The sequence below is a fragment of the Lactuca virosa genome, chromosome 4 (genome assembly GCF_052849685.1).
Source record: "Lactuca virosa cultivar CGN04683 chromosome 4, Lactuca_virosa_CGN04683_v6, whole genome shotgun sequence".
NCBI lineage: Eukaryota > Viridiplantae > Streptophyta > Magnoliopsida > Asterales > Asteraceae > Lactuca > Lactuca virosa.
The window spans coordinates 183,377,387-183,383,994 of record NC_136429.1 but is presented as its reverse complement, the minus strand read 5'-3'; positions in this window follow the sequence as shown (position 1 = coordinate 183,383,994).

The window sequence follows — 6,608 nt, the reverse complement described above, 5'->3', positions numbered from 1 at the left end:
TTTTCAAGTTAACTGAGAAAATCGATGAGTGGGTGCCCCAACTCGTCGAGTAGAGGCGGGTTGGTCACGTGGGTTTAATGACCAACTCAACGAGTCAGAGAGCCGACTCACCGAGTTGGCGCTGAGTCAGGAAACCATAAATCTCCGGGTTTGTGTCATATTTAAAGGGCCTTAATCCCTCATTTCCGCCTCCCTCATCAACCTTCAGCACTGTGAAGAACCCTAATCGAGTTTTAGCTTGTTGTATGAGAATGAGAGGCTATCTTGAGTATTTTGGTGCACCTTGAGAGAAGAAGAGGAAAGCATTAAGGCTTGGAGCTAGGAGGGACGTTTTGATCTAGAGGTTCTCAGTGGATAGCTTCTGCTTGAGGTAAAAAGATGCTATCTTGATCATTTTTCTTGTGAGATCTTAGTTTGGGGAGTTCTAGGGCTTTTCCCCATCTTGAGGTTGAAACCTCAGATCTGGATTGTAGGAGGTCTTGTGAGTCCAAAGACCCAAGCTTTGTGGAGCTAGAGGCAAGCCTATGAGCACCAAACCCTTGTTGTAGCTTGTATTGACATTATGGAGCAAATATGCCATGCATGAACATAAAGATCGAAGCTTTATGTGACATTCAAACCTTGGGAGACTAGATCTAGAGTTTGGAGTGGTAGATCTGCCTTAAAACGTCTGAATGGGAATACAAACTGAATGGACTCGCCGAGTCAATGAATTGACTTGACGAGTTGGCTAGGGTTTTACCCGATGAGTCTGGACATGGGTAACTCGGGGAGTTGACGAGACAATTCGACGAGTTAAGTTGGGTTTTCGCAACATCTCAGAGGAAACAAGGGGACTCGACGAGTCACATTGATGCACTCGGCGAGTCAGGTGAACATGGACTGTTAACTCGAGTGTTGACTTATGTTGACTTGAGGGTTTGGTCAAACTTGAGGGATAGAGGTCATGGAGGGGTAAAATGGTCTTTTACCCATCCCATGAGCTAAAGAGGGTCTATCATGAGTTTATTTAGAGTTTTGATCTTTAAGTGTTAATTAGAGATGCTTATTACATGTAGGCGGGGATTAGACTGTTCGAGGGGTATTCAGTTTCCTTGCTTGCTTACGAGGTGAGTCTTCTCACTATACTTACCTTGACTGATAATTTGTGTGACTGGAGGGTCTTATGTGCTTATATTGAGTATTGAGATATCATGCATTATGTCTTTGTGATTTATGTTGTGTATTATTCTGAGCTTTACTGAGTTAGGACTGGAGGGTCCACCCGAGTGTGGGACCGGTGGGTCCCATTGAGACACATTGACCGGAGGGTCTTACTTAAGATATAGCCATGAGAGGCTAATGAGATATGTGTGGTATATTGGGGAACTCACTAAGCTTCGTGCTTACCGTGTTATGTGATATGTGTTTCAGGTACTTCTCAGGATCGCGGGAAGGCGGCGGCTTGATTGTACACACACATACACTTGAGATGGAGTTTATGTTTTGTGGATCCTGGATTTTATTCAAAAATTATGATCATGTGTTTTGGATAATTTGACAGTTGAGGACTTTTATGAAATGTGTTGATGAGATTTATGTGATTTAAAAATGAAAATGTTGTTTGAAAATTTACGGTGTTACAATTATCTTCAAGTAATTACCCAAATACCGTCAAAAGTCTTGTATTATAACTAAAGTCTCCTGGAGGGAGATCATGACAATTGTGTATAGATCTATACGGGACTGACAATCCCGCACCTAAGCTGCTTGCAACAGCTAGACCGGCAGGTCTGGGGTGACAAATGCGGTAACATTCCGACACCTGAAGAAGGTCGTAATAGGCCAACAGCCGTTAAGTATGGTTATAATAACTCATAATTTTGTATTAATAATACGTTTGGTTTACAAATACTTACACATCTTCAAATGGTTTTATTTATTTAAAACTACATTACATTATTCCTCAGTGAATACAGTTACATTTTAGGAAACATACAAAGGGTCTTACTCAGATACAATTACAATACATTATTTTCAAGTACAATACGGTTTACATTTCTGGAAACATACAAAGGGTTTTACACAGATACAATTACAGTACATTATTTTCAAGTACCATATGGTTTACATTTCTGCAAACATACAAAGCGTTTTACATTGATACGATTGTAGTACATTATTTTCCAGTACAATACAATTTATTAATTCTGGAAACATGCATTCAAATAGTTTTATAAAGATATAAAACTATACTATATCATTACAAGGTACAACAATACTTATACATTTTGGTCTTGGAACAACTAAGACTACATTACACATAAAAGAAAATATTGGATTTTCTGGAAGAACATACTATCATTTTCAAGGAACAAAGACACATATTTCTCATGTAAAATGCTTATGAACTCACCAACTTAATTGTTGACACTCTCTTTTCAAAACCACTTGTATTCTCAGGAAATCAGTAGACAGGTACCCACACATGTTTTGGTGAAGACGGAGCTTAGTATTGTTATGTCTTATATTTTGTTGTATGCTTTTGGAGTCAAACAATGATTCAAATACAATGTAAATATTAAATTATCAATACAATGTTTGTAATGCTTTGATCTCTATCTTGAAATTGTTGTGATATTGTACATGACGTCATCCGCCCCCGGACGTTTCCTCCGTTTACTCGGTTTGGGGGTGTGACATCGAGTGGGGAAGATTAGTTTCGATTTTATTCTTGATCAGGTGCGACGGTGTCACCAAACCTGTACTCCAGGTATTCGATGAAAAACCCAGTTGAAGTAGACAATGTTTAAAAACAACATTTTAACATTTTCTCCTTCAAACGATTGCTTATGTATTTATGATCCAAATGATAAAGATTAGTTATTCTATTTTATATTTATTTGATGACTGTTTTCTCATTCGTTTGTGATAGACACGACATCTTCTAAGGTAACAATGTTTTGCATCGATTTTATCTATTAGGAATTACACTATGTTAGGTAGTTTAATTATCTATTACAATTGAAATCTTGGATGTCAATGTATGATAGAGATTTGAAATCTTAGTTTGGCTTCCTTTCTAGGAGGCTTGATTTTCCAGTTGCGTTTAGTGAGGAAGGGAACTGAAGTTTGATTTTCTTTACCAGGTGATTACACGTATAGATCTGTGGTTATGTGTGACAACTGGAAAATTTTGGAACAAGCAAAGTCTAAGGTGTATCTATGTATAATGTAAAACAACGTCACAACTTTGTTGTAATAAAACCTTGAAAGCCAAAAGGCATCGTTTGTATAAGTATTTATATATGTATATATACATACTTTGAAAATCATATTTGTAATAAACACTTACATGTCAAGCCAAGTCAAATAGTTGGAACATAAGTCATGAATTAAAACATTGCTTTATAGTTTTTGGCCTAGTACCCCACCCACCTAGTGATTTCGGTTTGCTTAGGGCCGAAATCACCCTTTTAGTGGGCAACACAAGGCCGAAATCACCAACCTAGAACACCTATAGGCCGAAAACACCTAAGATCCAAACCACTAGGACCGAAAAAACCTTTTGTGGGGAATTTGGACCAAAATCATAAGGAGTGCAAGGTGATTTCGGTCATGCCTTGGCCGAAATCACCACTTTCATCCCTTTTCAAATGTGATTTCGGTTTAGAGAAGGAAAAGGATAGGATTTGACTTTATGATAGGATATTTCACCCTTTTCCCATGCAAAGTATTATCCAGCAGTATCCTATATAATACCCAACAGACCGCAATGCAAATGTCACTTCATTTCCTTCCTTATCTTGGACGAGATCACCACATAATCTTCCCACCAATTTCATTTCCCTTTCCAGTTAACTCCATTTTCTCCCAAAGAAACAAGTCCAATCTTCCAAGCTTAAATTCTCCAAGCTTGTTCTTAGTATTTTGGTAAGCTTTTCTTGCTAATCTAGTGTTTTTATACACTATCATGTTAGTTTCATCCTATTTTCACATATTATCACGTGTTAAAAATTCTTACGATAATATCATCTTCCAAGGGTTTCATCAACCACTACCAAGTGTTTAGACTTGGAAATCTTCACACCATCTCCTCAAACAACCCACAAATCCACTCAATGTGAGTTCATACCCCCACATTTTCAATATTTTCATGTTTTAGGGGGGGGGGGAATACAAGTAGAACTTTGTTTATCACACAAATACTTACATGTTTTCATCTTTATGTTAAATACAAGATATTATTTTCATAAGATATGGTTATCACTAGCTTTTGTACAATTATTGTGATATATTGGTTTGAAATGCCAAACTAACAAAACAGACATAATCTATGTTAAAAAAATCATAAGAAAATTTTGATTTGCAAAACTACACGGTTTTAGAAGTTTTTTTACCAAAAATATAGTTTTTCTAACAAAAAGGAGTACATTATAGTTATTTCACCATTTTGTGGGTTACAACCCACAAATATGATGTTTTAAACCATTCGTTTTGAAACCAGTCAAGATATCAACTATGTATTTACATAAATGATTATATAAATAGCCTTAACAAACAATTGTTTTAAACTATAATTGGTATAGTTTGGGTGTCACAAAACTACACGGTCATTTCAGAAAAAACATATAATTATTTAAAAGTATAATTATTCATTTACAAGAAAACAAATTTTCGGTACAACAGACGTAAACTAGTTGATACTGGTTGTGAGACAGTTGGCTTCACCGTACCTACCAGAGTACACATACTAAGACCTGCATTATAACCAGAGTCTCTTGTAGGGAGTGCGTGACACTTGTGTATAGATCTATACGAGATTGACAACCCCACACCTCAGTTGTTCGCTACAGTTAGACCGGCAAGTCTAGGGTGACAAATGTCGTAATCAATTTTGACGCCTGAAGAACGTCGTTCAGGCAACCAGTCGCATTAGTATGGAGTATTGACGAAACATTTGGTTTACAGGCTAGCGTACACTCAAATAGGTTCACAAAAAGATAAATCTTACTAAAACTATTTTCCAGTACCGCATTTCTTACATTTTTAGTCTTGGGATTTTAACACTTACAACAAGGATAACATATGTTCAAGTAGTTTTATATAAAGATAAAACTTCATAACACTATTTTCCAGTACAGTGTTACTTACATTTTTAAATATTTGGATTAGACTTACAATGCATTTTAAAGAAAATCTTGGATTTTCTAAAAGTATACACTACCATTTTACACAAAATAGTTACAAATCCTTCTCATACAAAAACGCTTATGAACTCGCCAACTAAATTGTTTACACTTTTCAAAATCACTTGTATTCTCATGAAATCAGTAAACAAGTAACTACAAGAGTTTTTGGTGGATGGGACGTCGTCGCATCACGTTATTTACTTTCTTCACATGCATTGAATATCATGTAAACAATGTTTTTGAGTACTATGTAAACTCATTAAATATTCAATACAATGGTTGTAATGCTTGATTGCTACTATTCAATTGTTATGATACTGTAAATGAAGTCATCCACCCCGAGACGTTTCTGCCGTTTTGGTTTGGGGGTGTGACAGATTGGTATCAGAGCATTGTTTATAGTGAACTAAGTATATCGAACCATTTAAGATATACAACTATAAATACAATGGGGCTAAACCACTCTGATTAAAAGTATACTTTTTTAAATACAAGTATTTTTTATAAAAGTATACATGCATGCATACATACTAGAGCAGTGTCGTAATAATAACCATATAAAAGTATTTAGATAAGTGGACACTGCAAATAAGCCTAGATAGTTATTTAATCATATTTGGGATGAATATAGCCTGATCAACTATATTCATGCGAGATATGACCAACATGTGTCTGGGAGTGGTTGTGGTGAACAACGAGTCTAAAACTTACCAACCCTATATACCAGAAACCTCTAGAATCAAACATAAAGATTGAAATACTATCGGAGTATTTTAGAATACTAAAAAATCATACACTTAAGCCTTTCATGTATTCCTCATATTTCTATTCTCGCACAGACGTCATGGCAGGATTTCACATGCCCAGAGACCCCTATTTCCCTAACCAGGGAAATGGTGGCCGGATCGAAGAGGATCCGGAGGGAGAGGAAGAAGAAAAGGAGGACTCAGACGTAGAGTCCGAAGTCATAAACCCTCCTTACATCGCTCTGGTTCCCGCACATCGTATGGGCTACCAGGGACCCACGCCCCATTGGGCGGAAGATTTGGAGAGGTGAAGCAGGCAGCAACGCTAGCGTTCTCCATACGGCATGGAGTGAGATTTTTATAACCTGAGTCATGGAGGACTGGCAGACAGGGCCTTCCCTGTTATGGTTCAACAAATCACACATCTCGGAGATCAGACTAGGGCGTCAGCGAATCGAATCATGGAACTGGGGACCGCTGCTGAGGCCACTGACACACGCACTCAACTACTGGAGAGGGACTATCCCCGAACATGCCATCTCATTGACTGACTCCATGAGGACCTTACCACCGCACGAGCGGAAACGAGGGGGGGGGGGTACCCAGAGAGACACTTGGCTCTCGAGGAGAGGGTAATCGTAGTTGAAGCTAGGACAGTCATAGCAGAACAGAGAGCGGAAGAGGCCACTCA